We start from the raw sequence: 20,688 nt of genomic DNA, 5'->3' as shown, positions 1-20,688 counted from the left end.
GGATAATGAAAACTCATTGCACCTGGAGTGGATTAATCTGTTTTGCTAAGAAAAGGCTAGAAGAATTAAATTCAGTTCGTAGGAAGTGTGAGTGATTCTGTGTCTGCTGAGATACAAGGGGGAAAAGTAAATATTCTAAACCATAAATATGGTAAGCTAGGACAAAAGAGATAAGATTTTCCACAATTATGAAATGTTACTAAGTTAGGATGTGATGTGTTCTGAATTGGCCTGTTTGTGAGGAGTAGAATGATATTTGAATAAAAGCACATGAATTCATACACTTATCTTTTTCCAACACTTCAAGGTCCTGTGATGTATTGGACTGTGTGCCCTTTCCACCAATGCAGATCACAAGCACCCCATGTCTCAGTAGAGCACATTTATGACAAATTAGAACTGAAAAAAAATCATTAAGTAGCTTTCTGACGATAAACCTTTTTGTTCTATGGAAACAAAAGTAGCTATATCTGGTGAATTTAAAATAAATATTATAAGAAGTTGAGTTCAAACAATGGAGTGTGTACATTAGCAGTGCTTGGAAACATGAAACAATTTTAAAAGTAAAAATTTACCTATGTGTTATCTTACAACTACATGAAGAAGCTATTGACAAAGAAAAGAGTATGGATTGTTAAAAGGATATAGGGGGGGGGAATTGTTTTGTGAAATGCCTTCTTTCATTACAAATATATTTCAAAATTTACATATAGAATATATTTTATGAACATTTGAAAATTTACTTTGGTTTCAGCACCTCATATATGACTGGAATGTAGTAATATTAAATATATGTTATTTCTTAAAATTTATCAAGTATTAAATTCTAGATCATTCTTCAAACAGGTCCCCATCAAAACCCATTGATTTTCAATTTATTTTCCTTTAAGAAAGGAAAATCACCTCCGCCTGATACTAGTGTTCCTTGGTTCACTCAGGAGTTAGTACTCTTTAGGTTTTCAATTTTCATCATATAAGTTATCTGGGTATATTTTGTACCACTCACTTTCTACCCCCACCCCCACACACATATTCAGATTTTACTATAAGCTACAAAAGGAATGAAAATCTTTTTTTAAATATGTGTGTGTTTCATAACCTAGAATGGTATATGATATTTCATAGGCATTTAAAGCTTCCTTTTTTGAATTGTGTTGGGTTTTCCATAACTGAAGCATTCATATAGCCATAGGAGAGAACCAAACATAGAGAACTTATTTCATTTTGATCTATCAATGTTTGCTTTCTAAAGGCTTTAACTACCTTGTTTTCACATCTTAGATACTGACATAGAAAAGAGTAAGTAAGAGGATGACTTCAAATATCATCCTAGAATGTTTGGGTGTCATTAAAAAGTGATACACTTGCATTAGCCCAAGCCCTTAAATTGTATTTTGTGTTCTAAGCCTAATGATGCAAATGGCCACTCAGTCATAATCAAATAGAATAGTTATATGTGATGTATATGGTACAGTTAAAAATAATCACTGCTTATGATGAAAAGGAATGTGGTATAGTGGTAAGAGCACTAGATCAAAGCCTGACTCTGCTCTTTAAAACTGAGTGACCCTGTGCTAGTCATTCAATTGTTCCTGGCCTCTGTTACCTAATCCAGAAGTGAGGGATTGGGATTCTAAATTCTACAAACTTATGAAACAGCTAATGGAAAATAGAGTTTGTAGGTTCAGGACCATTCTGTTCCCAAACATTATATATTTATTGAACAAACAAGCATTAGTGGCTAGTATTTGGGAATGTAAATACATTTTTAAAAGGTATAGAGAAAAAGAATGTTTCACTTTTGCATGTAAACAGTTAGTCACTTTCCAGTTGATTATCAGAATATAATTATAAGCATACATACCCATATCTCTGTGAATTCTACAGATAATATGGTAGAGGGGAAAACATACTGGCTGTGGAGTCTTTGTCCAGATGACACTTCTCTTCTATTCTAGAGTTTTTTCCTTAGCCAAACATAAATAGGTAAGAAAATGTGATGAGGAATAATAATAGCCTCAGAAGTCCCAATTAGCTCTAAATCTATGATCCTATAATTCATTTGACCCTTTAGTTTTTATTCCCTTATTCTAATAGAGTGATGGATATGTAATAAGGAAGAGTCAGTTTCTAACCTCAGCCTTTATACCCATTGGCTGTGTGAGTCAGGACAAATATTTTAACTCCTCTGACCTACCATATGTAAAAGAGAGAAAATAACTCCAGAACTTATCTCATATTAAGGATAAAATAATAAAATATATGAAATTTTTTCCCTACAAATTTTAGGGAGCTATATAAAGGTCAGCTATCATTATGCCTCATGACATTTACTTGCCTTTTCATATCAGTTTGTTCCTCATATGCCTATGAGAGTATATCATTCCTTTCAAAATCAATTGTGTGACTCATTTCAAGAACACTGATACAGTAGTTTCTCTGTGCACGTCATCTTCTTGTTGTTGGTGATATTATATGAAAATGATACAGTTCCTTCACTTGAATATCTTATGGACTAGCAGGAATACATGTCATAAGAAAAGAGATAAATATAATACAACATATGAAGTAATAAAATGGTTAAGGAATACTTGAGGAAAGAGATTGTACTATCAGGCAGGAATAGAGGAGCCTTCAGGGAGGAAATGGCGTTTGAGTTGAGTTTTGAAGGAAGAAAAATAATTTCATTGATAAGGATCAACAGGATATATGTTCCAAGTAAGGAGTATGGCTTGCACAAATGCATGAGTGTGGAAATTGGCAAGTTGAGATCAAGGAGAAGGTGTAACTAGAACATGAAGTATTTGAATGAAAGTAATCATAAGACAAAAAATAAGCTGAAACCAGATTGTGGAGAGTGTTACATGTCATGGTAAAAGACTCCTAAGTGGTCCAGCAGGGAACAAGGAACCATTGAGTTTTTTGTTTGTTTGTTTGTTTTATCTCAGAATAATGGGATGGTTAGACCTATACTTAGGAGAATTATTTTGGTAACTCTGTGGAGGATGAATTATGAAGAATGAGATTTGTTGATGGAAATCAAGAATGTGTTGTTGTGGAACCATCTCAAAGAATTCAGAGTCAGACAACCTCTAATCCAAGTATAGGCATTTATTGAGATTGACGCCTCTATGAAGTAGGCTAAGTTCCAAAAAGAATCAGCAACTTCAGAGAAAGCAAGATAGATTTTCATAGGATAAAGATGCAATTACATAATCAAAATTTACATAGAGTAAAGGAATATGAAAAAGGCAGGAGGAGTTTATTAAGGGATTAGGTAATGGAGGAGGGGTCCCATCTATGCTTCAGTGGTTAAACATTCTGGTCGTGCTGTCCACCAATTGGCTAGCTATTGTGGTCCTGTCTGGTCAAGAGAGATAGTTAGGTATTGTGGTCCTGTCTTGGGCCAGATGGATGATGTGACTGTGATTGAATATACAAGAATACACCTGTTTCTGCTGTGGGAATGGGTCTGGGGGCAGTGACTAGGTAGGGGCAGTAGCTGGCTTCCCATCACATGAACACACCTACTATTTCTGTGGGAACAAAGAGTTCAGGGACACACCTGTTGTTCCAGTGAGCAATGAGACATGTATGAAGAAGTTAGGACATTGATGGGGAGCTAAGTACACTCAGGCCTACTGTTCAGTGGGGCCAGTCCTATAATGAAGTCAGAATATTGGGACTGGGGGCAGCTTTATTAGGATTCCATCACTGGCACAAACCCAAACCCCGCAAACCAAGAGCAGCCCTTGGGAGCCACTGTATCAGCAACAACTTAAAATTTACAGGTTCCTAGAAGTATCTCAGAAAAGAGCTTCACAAATCCCCTCAAACTTGGGACAGTGTACCCTCCACCCCAGAAGTACTTTAACAAAGTGTTAAAAGTCTAGTGGTAGGGTGGGAAAATAAGCCAAAAACAGAAAACATCTGGCCGTAGAAAGTTACTGTGGTGACAAGGAAGATCAAAGCACACATTCAGAAGAAGACAACAAAGTCAAATCTCCTGCTATCCAAAGCCTCCAAGAAAAATATGAATTGGTCTCAGGCCAAGAAAGAACTCAAAAAAGGATTTTGAAAATAAAGTATGACAGGTAGTGAGAAAATAAACTGGGAAGAGTAAAGAGAGTGATGCAAGAAAATCATGAAAAAATAATCAATAGATTATTAAAGGAAACACACACACACACCTGAAGAAAATAATATTTTTTAAAATGGACTAGGCCAAATGGTAAAAGGGGTATGAAAATCCAATGAGAAGAATGCCTTAAAAGGCAGAATTGACCAAATAGAAAAAGAGGAACAAAAATTCACTGGAAAAAACCTCCGTAAAAAGCAGATTTGTCAGAATGGAAAAGGAGGTGCAAAAGCTCACTGAAGAAAATATTCTTCAAAAATTAGAATTGAGTAAATGAAAGCTAATGACTATGAAAGAACTAATTTCTTAAACATATAGAGAACTGAATCAAATTTATAAAAGTAAAAGCCATTCTCCAATTTATAAATGAGCAAAATATATAAACAGTTTTCAGATGATGTAATCAAAGTTATCTATAGCCTTATGAAAAAATGTTCTTGCTATTGATTGGAAAAAGGCAAATTAAAACAATTCTGAGGTATTTTATCATACCTAAGAGGTTGAATAATAAGACAGAAAAGGGAAATGACAAATGTTGGAGGGAATGTGGGAAAAATAAGACATCAATATACTGTTTGTGGAATTGTGAACTGATTCAACTATTCTATAGTGCAATTTGGAACAATGTCCAAAGGGCTATAAAATCATGTATATCCTTTGACCTAGTAATACCTATACTAGATCTGTATCCAAAAATAGATAAAAAAAAACAAAAAGGACCTATACATACAAAAATTTTCATCACAGTTCTTTTCTGTTGGCAAAGAATTGGAAATTGAGGGGATGCCCATCAATTGCAAAGTGGTTAAGCAAACTGTCATATGTGAATATGAATTGTGCTATTGTGCTATAAGAAATGGTGAGCAAGATGCTCTCAGAAAAACCTGGCAAGATTTACATACACTGATGCAAAACAAAATGTACCATGTACAAAGTAAGAGCAATATTTCAAGATCATCAGCTATAAATGACTTGGCTATTCTCACAAATAATATGACCCAAGACAACTTTGAAGGATTTTTGATGAAACATTGGATGCTATCTATCCACAGAGAAAGAACTGATGGTACCTGAATACAGGTTGGTGCATACTTTATTTGCTTTCTTTATTCTTCTTGAGTTTTTTTTTTTTGTCTATGTTTTCTTTCACAACATGACTGTTGTGGAAGTGTTTTGCATGACTGCACATGTATAACTTAAAAAATAATAAGAATTAAAGAATTGTATATGAACACAAAGCAATGCCTGAAAATTCAGGGCTTTGTGATTCCTCAACTCCTTTTCATATGACTATTTTTTAGAGGTTGAAGAATTAAAATTAACAAAATTATAAATCTCTTAACTGTTTGAAGACTGGGATGATTAATAAGTGCTCTTGGTTCCATAACTAACATAATGGTGAATTTCATGAGTTTTGCCTAATAAGAGAAAGATGTCACTAAGAACCAGGAGTCTCTGATTGGAGCTATTGAAGTGTTAAGAAACCAGCAAGAGAAGAAATGGAAGAACTAGCTGGAAGGAACTGATTTATAAAGATAGCATGAGTCATTTAGGAAGACATCAGAAGATTCAGCTGCCAAGAAGGCTTAAGCTGGTGTTCTGGAAGTTGCTAAGATGATCTGGACAAAGGTTATATCTTATTGCAAGAAAATTGAATTCTGCTAACCTGCTCTCTACAATTCAAATTCTGCTAAATTACTAAATTATTATCTACAGCTCCAGAAAAACAAGACCTTTCAAAGGTGCTGCTTACTCTCTACTGTCCTCACTGATTTGATAGAAAGAAACAGAAGAGAAAGGATAGGGTTTAAAGCAGCTGTTTGAAAGAAATTTGAAGGGGAAAGCAGAGACTGAAGTCAGCCATTTATGCACAGAAAAAGTTGGAAAGAATGGATTTCTTTCCTTGCCTTCCCCCAATGCTCCCTGCCCCACTCTTGGGGGTAAGGGACTTTAGAAATGAGAGTTCTGGCTCCGTTTCTGAAAAGATGGATAAGCAACTGAGTAGAATAGATAGTGACAATAGCCTATACCCTAGGATCTTTGTAAAATGCAACCAAAAGGGAGTGTGGTGACCAGAACCAAGACCATCAAATCTACCAGTGCTCCCCTATGCCCTGACAAAGATGAGGAGGAGGACAGTGATTACTAACAAGGGCTCCACAAAAGAGTCAAATAAAGACCAAATGTGCTAAACCCATGAAGAGATTATTAGCCTGCATCAATAGAGATTATGATGATCACCCCCCGCCCACACACACACCCATTAGCAACAGGAATTCTCTGATAGCTCTCAGAAGCTCAGCAAAACCATTGACATATAGTAGACCACTGACTATATTAATATTCTGAGTAAAAGAAAAAGTAGATATCCTGTAGAGGACCATAGACCAGTGGAACTCTGACCCTGATGACTGAATAAGCCCACTCTGCTGAAGAGCCTGCTACCAGGCCTGGATCGGTTACCCACCCCCCAAGCATTATGTCCTTGTGATAAGCATGGTATACACCCCGAGCCTGGGAATGGAGAGGTGTGCAGTGTTCTTAGGGGAAAAAACCATGGTGTTGTAGCTGGGAAGGATATTTGTAATTTAGCTGTATGAAAGCTTGTGCTTGCGATAATAAAGTTGCTTCTGTTTTCTACCAGCCTCAGAGTCCCATCTCTTTTGTGCACTCTATCTCTCAGCCTCTGGTTAAGCAACTATTTCCCTCCCTGCTGCTCGACATTGGGGCCCCTAATAATATCCATGCAATGAACAGATATCATGGTCATAAAGATCATGAAAGTGCCTTATGATCAAATTATGAAAGCACACTAGTACAGCCTTCATAAAGAAGAGTACTGACCAGAGATTCAGATAATTTTTCTAGTCCTTTCACCAACCAATCAATCAAACTCTCCTACAGTGAGTCAAGTGATATGCTACCCACTGCCTCTTTCTCTGTGTCCAGCTTCCTGGATATACCTTATGGTATATTCATTTAGATTTGAGAAACACTGCAAGCCCCAGACCCCATAGGAAATTATCATTGGGAAGCTGCACCAACTTAACCCCTTCCCTCTTCCTTTTTTCATGTTCAGATTTGGAAGGCATTATTGTAAAGCAAAATTCAAATTATATATATATATATACATATATATATTTATATATATATTTATATATACATTTATTTATATAATTATAATAAAGTATAATTACAAATAATTATATAATTATATGATATATTATAAATAAAAAATTATAATAAAATATTGTAGTAAATCTTGCTATTGAAAACAGAAATTTAAATCCAATTGGATGGCATAATAACTTGTTGAGTGAAGAGCTTTCTGTGCCTGTCTACATTGCCCTGAGAAAAATCTTGAGGAGTTTTGAAATTTTCTCATTTAAAGGAGCTACTTATCATTATAATAGCAGAATATATCATTGGCAAATGTTCAAGAGTGGATCAAATGAGCTTATCACTGCTTCACCAGATTCAGAAAAGAAAGCATATTTGCCAAACAGAAAAGTGATGAAGGATTAGAAGGGGACCAATAAGTCTCTATTATATTGCTCCTGAAGGGACCAAGGATACCAAGGCCTATAATGGTGAATTTTAAATTGCCCCCAGAATAAAGACTATCCTCATTTCTGATGGGGTTTCTATAAATGTATACTTAGTCTCTTGCATGACTATTGTGTACATGGTTGAGAAAGTGTGACCCAGGTTTATGAGTTGTGTAGTTATTTCTGATGTTATACTAAATCATTTTGAAGTTATGAATATTACTGATTTTGTCTAATCACTTAGCATATGCTTCATGTTAAAGAACTCATTGTGGCATCATTGAGATTTCATATAAAAGGTAATCACAATGGTGGGGGCTCAGAAGCTACCATGCTAAATGATAGGGTGTACATTCCCCCACTACAGTGTTGTCCCCATGATTCTGAGAGAATCTGAGTTTTATTCATGTTGTGATGGACCTTCTCTGTAAACCCGTATCTGCCAGTGTGAGATCATATTGAGATGTTTAAGTCAGTACATAGAGGAAGGAGATAACACTCCTTTGTTAGGGACTATATTATGGGATACAATTCAGCATATCCTATGGAGTTTTCTGCCACAATTTCAAGCTATAAATCTATATTTCTAATTCCCTCCACTGCTCTATTTCTAGAAAGAGTGAACTATACTTGAGTACTGCTTAGTAATGTCCAACTCTTAAATTTTCAATGTAAGCATTTACACCATGGAAACCAGTAAATGCTGCAAATAAAAACTTAATTTATTTTTTCTTGATTGTTTAGACTTAATAAAGTGATGGAGACTGTCCTAATGTAATGTAATGCCAAAAGAAGGCAACTTCCCAGGTTCAAAATACCAGCATAGGTGCTCTCTATTTTATTTAGTGACAAACCAAGAACAGAGAAGATCAAAACATGACATCATTCCAAATACAGCATTTACTAAGTGTGATTAAATAATCTCCAAGTACTACCCCACCCCAGGATCTTCCAATCATTCAATCAATTACAAAGTCTCTGTTCTAAATACTTCTCCACCCCTAGGCTATACCTTAATTAAGTCCACCACAAAGCCCCTCTTCTCAAATGGAGATTAGTTTCCAAATATAAGGTCAAAAGTTCCCCACCCCTGGATCACAATTGAATCTACCCCAGAGTTACATCAAGTTTAAACACAGCACTTAATACCCAAATGGAGGTCTTTTCTTCATCTTGACACGAGGCAAGTTCTCAGCAATCTTAGTTCCTGGGGAGACAAGGCTTAGCAAGGCCATAAGATACATTGCCAGTCCCTTCATGAATTCATCCTCTGTCTGTAGAACAGTCCTAGAACCCCTGAACACATTAGCAAAGCCCTCTCCCAGGATTTCTGTAAACATACAACAAGAAAATCCTTCTTCAGGGCTTCTGAACCAACAGAAAGGCTCCCAGACCCCTGCAACAACAGCACTGTCCCTCACCAGTGGACAGTATTCACTCTGTCTGCAGGACAGTCTCCAGACCCCTGCAACAACAGTACTGTCCCTCACCAGTGGACAGTATTCACTCTCTGTCTGCAGGACAGTCGCAGGCCTTCTTAGCGAACAGCCAGGTTCCAGGACTTCTTCAACAAAAGGACTGTCTTTCACCAGTGGACAAATCTGGCAAAACAACATCAAAACGGACAGACAAAGTACCAGCAAAACAGCCATGTCTCCTCAGTCCTTGGCAGCTCAGGGGGCAGGTCTCAAAAGTCCAGGGCAATTCAAAGCGGCCACCAGCAATTCTCTTAGTCTCTCTCTCTCTCTCTCCACGAGGTGTTGCTTCCAAAAAGATCTTCCGCCTCTATCTAGTGTCTCTCCAAATCTACATCACCAGCTCCTCCCAGTTCAGGACTTTCTTTTCACATCAACAAGCCCATCCCACAGGTGGGATTAACAAACTCTGGGTTTTAACACAATCAGTTTGAAAACCAAGCCAATACAGGGGAATCTTTAATTGCCATTACTATCACAACCTCGTGGAGGCAGAGAGAGACTGAGAGAATTGCTGGGGGCCACTTTGAATTGCCCTGGACTTTTGAGACCTGCTCCCTGAGCTGCCAAGGACTGAGGAGACATGGCTGTTTTGCTGGTACTTTGTTTGTCTATTTTGAGGTTGTTTTGCCAGATTTGTCCACTGGTGAAAGACAGTCCTGTTGTTGAAGAAGTCCTGGAACCTGGCTGTTGGCTAAGAGCTCCTGAGACTGTCCTGCAGACAGAGAGTGAATACTGTCCAGGGAATCTGAGAGACCACCCTGTGTCAAGCTGAAATAATACTTTACTTGGATACTGTGTACTGACTGAGAAATTGTAATTTACCAGTGACCTAGGGGTGGAGGGCTTATGTATTTTCTGCTGATTGAATAGTCAATGATGACTGAATAGTAATTCGTTTGTACCTTGGTGTGCCCCATGAGTAGAGAACTTTGACTTTTGTATTTTGTGACCCTTAAGGTGGCAAACCTCCTTAAGGATGATTGAATGATTGAGATGATTGAATGATTGAGTTACTAAATGATTGTTCTTTGTTCAAAACTTTGGGACCACTGTGGTAAAAACTATGTGGCCATTTTAGTGATAAGCTGTTGTGAATGTTGTGCTTTGATTTACTGTGAATGTTTTGCTCTGATTTGTTATTGAATAAATAGAGTGTTCACTATAATATGTAATCAGAAACTTAGCTATTCACAGTAGCATTCTTCTGGAAAGCTGAATGTGCTTGGCTTTACAGTCATTGCCATGATGAATTAAACATGGTTTTTTTTTCCTCTTTGTCTAAAAAACAATATGCTTCATTTAATTCTCAGCAGTCTCAGGAAGAACTCCCCCAAGACTTTTTTTAATATCACCTATAATAAAGCATTGAACATTTGTGTGTTTATTGGACAGGTAGGAACCAATGCATAAAAAATAAAGCAACTTCAGGTGCTGCCAAGGTCTAGGACAGCAATTCTTAAACGGGTCAGAATCCCGTATAGGATCATAAAAAATTTGGCAATAGTAAAAGATTTCTGAATGTGCAACAATCAAAAATTAATTGAAAATCAAATGAGTAATGATTCTGAGATGTTTCTAGAAGCCCTTGCCCTGTGTTCCATTGTGAAACTTCACTGCAGCCTTGGTTCTGAGCATAACACATGTGCACTTTGCACTGTGCATGCCCTCAGGCCACACAACACCAACATTGCTGAAACACGAAAAAAGGTCATGAGTGGAAAAAGTTTAAGAAGCCCTGATCTAGGACACCTGCAATCCAAAACTGAGTTAAAAAATATGAACTGATGCTTACTCTGAGTTCATAAAGCATCCCATCATGCTACCAGCAAGGAGGCCACATTAGCCAACTCAACCACTCTATCCATGAGTTTTGCAATAAAACCCAACCTCACACTTGGGACTCTCTCTATCTTTCCATTGCCATGGAAATCAACACTACAGTTGTAGAAGTTTACTGAAGGCTTGGTGGCCAGAACAAAGAAAGAGATCTGCATTGCACAAAATCTCTAAAGAAGTTTATTGAAGTTTACTTAAGCCTTGATGGCCAGTGCAGAGACAGATCTTCATTGCAAAAAAATCTCTGCAAGAGAGCAAAGGAACAAAAAAAATAATGTACTAGAACAGACATGTGTCTGAGCCACATCCCAGCCTCTCCTCACAGAGCCTTGAAGATCCAGACTTCAAAGGATAGAAATCACCTCCAGGTGCAATTGCAATGCTCTTTACTGCCAGACCAGAGAACTGGGGAACAGATGAAACAGGCATCCAGGTAGGCCAATTCTGTCCCTTCAGTGGTCACTTGGACAGAGACCTATGTTGGTGAACTATGTAAAATCCCCAGTATTGTAAGAGCCAGAGGTGCTGTGAAATTCTGCCCCTGGGGAAATAACAAGGGGAAGAATTTGGAAACTAAGGAATATGGGAAAATAATTGGATAAAACACTGAAATTACTAAAGACCTCAGAAGGAAGAAAACTCAAGGACTTTGACAACAAACAGATATATCAACAGGAAGTCACTAACAACATAAAGAAAAATGGCCTCCAGAGCTCATAAGTGAGTTCAGGTATCCACAATAATTACTTCAACACAAGTGGAAATGATCCAACACCTGATGAGGCAGAGAACAATGTGAATTTTGAGGAGAGCATAAAACCAAACCTCACTGTAACTTAGTAGTTTAAAAGAGAAATGAAAGTTTTGAGAACAGAATTTATGATCTAAACAACAACAAGATAATTGGCAGAATGGAAAATTTGAATCTGCAGTTATAGGACTCACCAAAGAAATCAAAGAGAGAAAAATTGAATGTAAATACACAGAAGTAAAGGAAAAGATAGAAAAAGTGAAGCCAGAAACACTAACATTAAAAGCAATTATGCTCTCTACCCAAACAAAAAAAAATGTTTATCTTGAAGACAGGGTGCTTGAAGGCAGTTTAAGGATTATAGCTATTCCAGAAGTTTATTATTGGTCGCTTTAAAATAATAAAAGCAAGAATCTGAAGCACGTGATTGAAAAACAACCATTGGCTCCTTCCTTTCGTTTGTTCTGGATTGAAAATATATGCATGCCAAATAATAGAGGAATTTGGACATTTCTTACCCTAAGCCAGACAATTGTCTGGGAGAAATACAAAAAATATGGTGGATAAAATAATGCAAACACACACACATACACACACACACACACACACACACACAAGAAAACTGCCCAGAACTTTTGATCACAGAAAATAAAATGAAAATTGAATGAATTTTCCATTATTTTCTATAAAAATAAAAAGCTTGCTAACTCCAAGACACATAGAGTTTAAATTTATCAATTCAATTCACAAAAAATTAATTTCTGCAAGTGACCAGGAAAAAGTCCTTCAAGTACAGAAGAAAGTAAATTTGAATAACACGAGACAATTCCTTACCCACAAAAATATAGGGCATAAAGGAACAATAAGTTCTGAAGAAAAATGAAGTTCAGGATGTAGGCCAGGCTGAGTAAACCTGAAAATATGAATTTAACAATAAATGGAAAAATGGAAGTTTAGTAGTAAAAAAAAAAAAAAAAGCATTCCAAATATTCTATGTGACTCCATGAGTGGAAAGAGTGCTAGACCTCGAGTCAGGAAGACAGAGTCCAAATCTGGCTTCAGACACTTACCAGATCCTGGGCAAGTCAATTAACCTGTTTGCTTCAGTTTCCTCATCTGTAAAATGGGGGTAGCAATAGCACCTTTTTCAGGGTTGTCATGGGGATCAAAAGAAATAATAACTATTAAGCACATAGCATGACTCCTGCCACATAGTAAACACTACATAAATGTCAACCCAGGGTCATATAACCAAAATGGATCATAGAATGTGAAAGAAAAGTCTTCTTGGATATGAGGCACCTCTCATTCTACTTATCACTGAATCCCCTGAAACAATAATAAAAATAATTTTAGAATGATAATGGGCTTGCATTTGTGTAGATGCTTTAATTTTTGCAAAGTGTGTGCTATATGTTCCCTATTATAATTCCTAATCCTGCTTTCTGAGATAAGTAGGAGGAGGAATTTATTTTTACTTGTCAAAAGAAGAAACTGGGGCTGAAAGGTTGACTTGACTAAGTTATACCATGTTAAGAAAAGGTTGAGACCAAGTTCAAAGCCCGATCATGTAACTCCTGTCTCATGTCAAATCATATAATTTAAAGATAGAAACAGTCCTCAGAAGTCATCTAACACAACCTATACTCCAAAGGAAAATTTCTTTATTTATATAAATAATTACAACAATAATTACACACACATAAACACAAACACAACACACACAAGTGTTGTCCAGTCTAGTTTTGAAGACCTCCAAGGAGTGGTATCATTCCCAGTCAAAAATGAGTAGTAATTTGTAAGGTACTATATCAATGTTATAAATAATTAAAAATAAATAAAAGTTTAACACTAATTCATAACAATATGTCATAATACTGATTATTGTGTTATCCTTATTATTTTATTATTACTCTATTAATGCTTATTATTTTGTCTGCTAGTCTTCCAAAGTGAAACCTCCCTACATAATGCCATTTTGGGCCACAGAGAAAGCTCATTCCAGAGTTATGAAGGAAACAGACTAGTACCATAAGAGATATGAATAAAAATAAGCATTGTTTTAAACTGTAGAATTGAAGAAGACCAAAAATACACCCACATCTGCAGAAAACTAGATCCTGAATTATGCAGAGTACCAAGAGTCTTGTCTTAAAAGTGGTTACTGGAAATAATTTCCCTTTTGCTCATGGAATAGTGTTGCATTCTTTCCCCCCTCAACATAATATAGTTATAATAGAATATTATTTATGGTGAAAAGCAGACCAGAGTTTCTGTACAGCCCCATCACTATAGGGTAAAATTATTATGATGAACTGCCTAGGTGGGAGTTTAGCTGAAGTTAAGATCTTGCCTGCCTACATTTTACTTGGACTGGAATTTTAGTAATGAAATCTGTAAGATTTCAGATAGTATTTCCTTTGATTCTCATTTGTGAAATTTTTCTGATGTACGACCAAAGTACTACCATAAATGGAAGTCCACTTATATCTGTTACACAAGGGAAATGTTGAGGGATATTCTTTTATCCTGACTTTACTCCTTTTTCCTTCCATTCTTTGAGCAGACCACAGAGCTCACTCTGTGATTCTGTGCGATAAGAAAAAATTTGATGTGGTGACTATTGAAGTATAACTGACTGCACTTCTCACTTTACAAAGAGCAGTGAAACTTTTTGAGCTACTATGGAAACCACTAAGGTATTTAATCAAAGCTGACCTCTCTGTCTTCTCTGGCACTGAAGTAACACCTTTTGTGATTAGGAGAAGGGAAGGAAGCTCAGATGTGTATGGGAGGAGAGCACTTAGAGAAAGAATTGATAAATCAATAAACATTTATTAAACACTTTCTAGCTGTCAGGCAATCTGCAAAGCATTGAGATTCAGTGTGATGTAGTGGATAAAGGATTGACCTTGGCTTATGGAGGACCTGAGTTCAAATCCTGCCTCTAGCACATAAACACCAGCATGACATTTAATCTCTCAGTGCCTCAGGCAACTCACTAAATTTCAAAGTTATAAAAGACTTACTCATTTGCAAACACTTTGCCACTTAAATTACAAGTCCAGACGAAAATATGTTCATGGCACCAAGTGTAGCACTAAAATCTCTGGATTCAGTGTAGATAAAACCATAGGTACAAATCTTGCCTCTAAAACTCAGTGACTGTGACCATGGGCAAGTAATTACTTCTTTCCTCATTTTCCTCATCAGTAAAACAGGGATCATAAAATAACAGAAGTATTTTCCTCATTAGGTTGTTTTGAAGATCCAATGGGATGAAATGTATAATGTGTTGCTACTATTAGTACCACTACTACTACTACAAACACAACTACTATTGTTTTATAAGACAATGAATCACAACTTACCAAAATTTACCTATGTCCTTGATCATGGCATCATTTGGGTTAACAAAGTCAATCCCACGAGATTGTCATCCCCATTTGACAGATGAAGAAACTAAAATTTAAAAAAATTGTTACTATCCAAGGTCATATTGCTAGTAATAGAATCACTTCTCAAACCTGGATCATCAAATTCCATATTCAAGGATCCTTCTAGTAGAAAAAAATAATGCCTTAAGAATATGTCTATACACACAATTACCGTATCTACATTACACAATGGTGCTCTATTCTGTGTTTTTTCTCCTTTCAAAAGGCTTTTGAATACTTGTACTACATATTACATTTGAAGGAGTCAAAATGTAATTGGCTTCTAAAAACTTTTATTTTACAGTCATTGTATAATAATCAAATTTCCAATATATTTCTTTTTAGCTTACTTAGAATATTTGTTATACATACTCTGTGCTAACTGGTACCAGACAAGTCAGTAAATATTATCAAAGATTAATTGATTCCACACTGCCTTTGGAGTGTGTCTGTATCCAAATAAAATCTTAACAGCTTTAATTTAAGCTAATAAAAACCATGGACTTGTGCCGTGCATTCTCCAATAATGCCTTTACATTGATGACTTTCCTGTGAAAATGGTCACTTGATATGAACTTCTTTTTTTTGCCTTTTGGAGGGCAATTGGGGTTAAGTAACTTGCCCAAGGTCACATGGCTAGTTTTTTTGTGTGGGTGTTAAGTGTCTGAGGCCGGAACTGAAATCGGGTCCTCCTGACTCTGGGGCCAGCACTTTACTCACTGTGCCACCTAGCCACCCCTGAACTTCTGTTTATAGCTTTTTGAATGGATTTTATCTTTGTATTTGCACAGTAAAACATCTTGCCATGGGTTGATATTGTAACCAATAAACAAGTGTTTTTAACCAGAATAAAAAGTGTCTAGTAGGCATCTCAGTCCTTATCGTCATATCCAAAATATGACTCATATTTATCTCAAAACTTTTTCCTCCTTCATACCTTCTCCACTTCTATCCATGGCACCACCATTCTTCCTGTTCCCAGTTTCCTAACCTATAAGCAATCCTTGCCCCTTTATTAATTTTCACCATGTCATTTGTATTTAAAGGCTACATTTAGTTTATTCCATCTCCACAGCATATCTCTAATTTGTTCCCTTCTCTCTACTCACGCCGCAACTAATATAGCCTATACTCTCCTCATCTCTCCTCTCAACTATTATAATAGCCTTCTAGTTTGTCCCCTTTTCTTTCTTTTTTTTTGGAAGGGGGGAGGCAGGGCAATTGGGGTTAAATGTCTTGCCCAAGGTTACATGGCTAGTAAGTGTTAAGTGTCTGAGGCCAGATTTGAACTCAGGTCTTCCTGACTCCAGGGCCGGTGTTCTATTCACTGCACCACCTAGGTTTGTCCCCTTTTCTCTATCATCTCCCCATCCAGTCTACCTCAGACACAAATGTCCTAGAGAAATCCCTGAAACATGATTTGGATTGCAAAAAATGGTCATCTATTTGCTCACAAAATTCCAGTAGTTTTTCTTTTTCTTCTAATATAAAAAAAAACGAACTTGACATTTGAAGTCTTTAGCAAACTCAAGTTTATCTTTCTAGGCTTATTATACATCACTTCTCCTCATAGTCTCTAAAAATTCAGCCAACTTGGTTCATTTACCATTTCCTATACCCAATATACAATGCTCCATCTCTTAACCTGCTGCCTTTGAACAGGGTGGGCCCCATGTATGAATAGTACTCCTCATTTCTGCCTCTTGAAAACCTATCTCCCTTCAAGGATTAGTTCATATGCCATCTTCTTAAGGAGGCCTTCCTTCTTGTTTCCCAGATCCCTACAATTTCTGTGTATTTATTATGTATATAACTTAATGAATGTACCTGTAAATTTGCAAGAGCACGGTGGAGTGGAAAGAATATTGGTCCAGAATTACATTGGAAGTTGGGAAACAAACATTTCTTAAACTTCTGCTATGCACAAGACATTGTTCTCCATGTCAACAAGTCAATAAATATTCAGTACTTATAGTGCCTATTATATGTCAGACACTGTGCTAAGCCCTGGAATGCTAATGAGTTAGGGTTTAATTCTTAACTCAATTATTTGCTACTTGTCTTGACCATTGACAAGGGTCTCCCTTGACCTTGGTTCCTCACCTGAAAAATGAGTGTGTTGAGAACTGTTGTGGTTATAGCACACTCTTAGTTTAGTTTCAATGTTAGAAAGAAAGGAGGTACTCAGAAGCCACTGTGCAGTTCAAGAAAGGATAATGTTTCTTTCCCCCATCATATACTAAAGGTAAGTAGTGGGGAAGGGAGGAAGCTGGGTCTGAGACACCACAGACAATCAGGTAACAGGGACACCTTTTTTATACATTTTGGGGAAAACTAAAATCCCATCAGAGGAGGGAAGAAGAGGTGCCTGTGACCCCTAAGAGTGGGGGAAGTGATGGTACAAATTGCTATATTAGTCTAATCATTGAAGGGTTTAGCATAGATGGTTTCTAAGGTTCCCTCTAGCTCTGAATTAATAATCCTTTAAAGGAAACATTCCTTTAAAGAGTCTATAGAATAAGAGAGGATAAAATGGACATATAAGTAAATGTGACACAAGGAAGACTATAATAAATGTTATAAGATTTAGACGACATATGTAAATATATTTTACACAATGAAGATGAAAAATTTTCCATGAGAGTGACCAAGTGTGATGAGATTTCAATAGGCATACATATATTTTTGAGGATCAGATAACATGTTGTGGTTATGAAAGTTGTCCAAAGGACAGGAGACACATACTTTTAAACACTTACCTCATCTTCATCCTTATCCTCAGTAATAAATATTTATTAAGTACCTAAAATGTGCCAGGGTCTGTGCTAAGCATTAGAGACACAAAGTGAGACAAAAGATAGTCCTTGTTCTCAAGGAGCTCACAATTTAACTTATGTGTGGTTTTAAACAATAATATTTTACGTTCGGTTAGAAAATCAATTGATGGGGGAGGGGCACATCCAAGACAACGGAGTAAAAGCAAGAACTTGTTTGAGCTCTCACCCCAACTACCTCTAATACCTGTGAAAACAACAAATTTTAGAGCTACAGAACTCACAAAATGACAGAACGAAATACACCTCCAGCTGAACTCAACCTGGCAGGCCGAAAGGAAGCGTCTATCACACTGGGCTGGGAGTGGAGTGCATTTCATATGGACCATGCCAACACAGACCAGCAGCACAGACCAGGTCAGAGCAGATCTCAGGGGACCGAATCAATGGCAGCTGCGGTGTTTTCCAGGCTTCTCAACCCATAAAGGACAAAGAAAGTAAAAGATCCGTGAGGAAACTGTTGAACCTGAGTGAGAGAAGAGTGCGGTCTGACCCCTATCCCCGGGGCAGTGGAGGTGGCAGCAGTGGTGGCCGCTGTGGCAGCAGGGCAGCTATTTACAGGGCTCCAGACCCACAGATAGTGGAGGGACCAAGAGACTGATTGGAGAGGAATTGCAGGAATCTCTTTATTGGCACTGGGGCAGGATTTTCTTCTTTGCCCTGCTTGGATCTGGGTTGCAGTCTTGGGTAACTCTCCTGGGATGAGGAAGAGTACTGGTATGGCAGAGCTTGTGATGACTGTGGAGATGGAGAGTGAGTCCTTCTCACACTTCTGAGGCAGATGCCTAGAAGTAGCCCTGAAAACAGCTGCACAAAACCCCAGAAACTTGGGACACAGAACTCCCCACTCTGGAAGCAGTGTTCTACTATGGCAAAAAGTTCAAAAGTCAAGTAATTGACTGGGAAAATGAGCAAACAGAGAAAGAGAAAATTAATTGATGGGAAAGTAGGTGAGAAGTGATCTCATGATGCCAGGTGGAAGTTCATGAACTAATAAGCAATGAGTCAATTTCTACATCTCTGTAGCAAAGACAGTGATTAACTGCAAATGCTCACTAGCACCATCATAAGGGAACTTATCAACTTCTGTAGGTTTAAAGGTGGACTTCTATTTATCATCAGTGAGGTAATATTGTCCCATAACTACATCATGAAGTTGGTTTATAAGTTCAATTGTTGTATGCCCCTGATCAACCAAATCCTTTAATATGGATTCCGGTTTTCTAAACAAGCCACTCTGGTAAGTGGAGAATATACATTAATTGTTTCTGTAGGTACCAACTATCAATCTAGTGGCACATTGAAGAAATGTAATGGCTTTTCTAATGTCTCCTTCTGATACATGTTGAAGGAAAGAAGCTCCCTCGTTACTGATCTTCACATTTTCTTCCTCAGAAATGCCTTATAGACTGTAGCATTGAATCTCATCTGACAAAGGTTTGAAGAAGAATTGGGAGGTTAATGGTTCAATTATCTAACATAAACACGGAAGAGGCAAAATCAAGCTTCTTTGGAGGGCTCAGTGGTATACCTTAAAGCTTCATAAGATACTGAGGTCACAGACTGGCTTCATATTAAAAGGAGGTTACAGCATCCTGTCTGAACTACTTTCAGACACAGTTGAGCCAGTCTTTATTTACTCCTGAATAACTTGTATTCCACATTCATCTGACACATTTAATTAAAGGGTTCTTTGTTAGAAAAGTTCAGGTTTGTATACCTCTCTTGCAGTATCCAGAATTATGGAGGGTTTTCTAATTCCAGTTAGAACAAAGAAAAAAAAGGTTGGAGAGATCATTTATTTCTAAGGGCTGTTTTTCAACAGCTTTTTGAAAAGTCACTTCATCTATACATTTTGGACAGTATTTTACCATTGGAATAGGTTTGGTTCTATTGTTTTCACTGCTGTCTCCTATACAGGGTTCAGTGTGTCGATTCTTATTTGGTGGAAGCTTTGCACTGGAGAAATGCATGCATGGAACCTTCACTCTGTCCAGGAAAGAGACAAGAAACAAGAACCTCAGCTCCCAATATCCACCATAAAAGAGCTCAGTCTAAGAATACCTAATGCTGAAATTCTCAGTTCTCATAGACTGAGAATATCTAAAACTGAAGAGAACTAGTCTCTCCAGGAAAGCCAGGTGGCACAGTGGATAGAGCACCAGGCCTGGAGTCAAGAAAGACCTGAGTTTAAATCTAATCTCACTAGCTGTGTGGCCCTGGGCTAGTCACTTAATCATTTTTGCTTCAGTTTCCTCATCTATAAAATGAGCTGAAGAAGGAAATGACAAAACACTTTAGTATCTTTGCTAAGAAAACCCTAATGAGGTAACAAAGATTTGGACACAACTGAATCACAACAGCATTCCTACAGATTCAAAATAGTCCTTCTGAGATAAGAACCCTGATACTCTCCTCATCGCATTCAACTGCAGAACCTTATTCTAATGCTATTGTTTCTCCCAAGTTTGCATGCATATGCATACACACATATATGTATGCATGCATGCATGTATGCATATACTCATATATTTTTATCACTTAGAGTACAACTTTCTTGTGATCTTCAAAGGCAGTCCTCTCTATATGCATTAAGAGACTTCATCACTTATGGCTCAGAGTAAGTGATTAATAAGTGCTTGCTAACTGAATAATTGAACTTGTTT

At 37.2% G+C, this 20,688-nt stretch overlaps 1 pseudogene; it reads right to left on the bottom strand.

The window, feature by feature from the left end:
* Nucleotides 1-18,953: 18,953 nt before the first annotated feature.
* On the bottom strand, nucleotides 18,954-19,995 carry LOC138145392 (replication factor C subunit 4 pseudogene; annotated as a pseudogene).
* Nucleotides 19,996-20,688: the final 693 nt, after the last annotated feature.

This window comes from Petaurus breviceps, unplaced genomic scaffold (genome assembly GCF_028583685.1).
Source record: "Petaurus breviceps papuanus isolate PSGF00001 unplaced genomic scaffold, PetGlider_PUasm1.0 90734, whole genome shotgun sequence".
Taxonomy (NCBI): Eukaryota; Metazoa; Chordata; class Mammalia; order Diprotodontia; family Petauridae; genus Petaurus; species Petaurus breviceps.
Note: the sequence above shows the minus strand (reverse complement) of the source record. Positions and strands in the feature narration are given on the sequence as shown.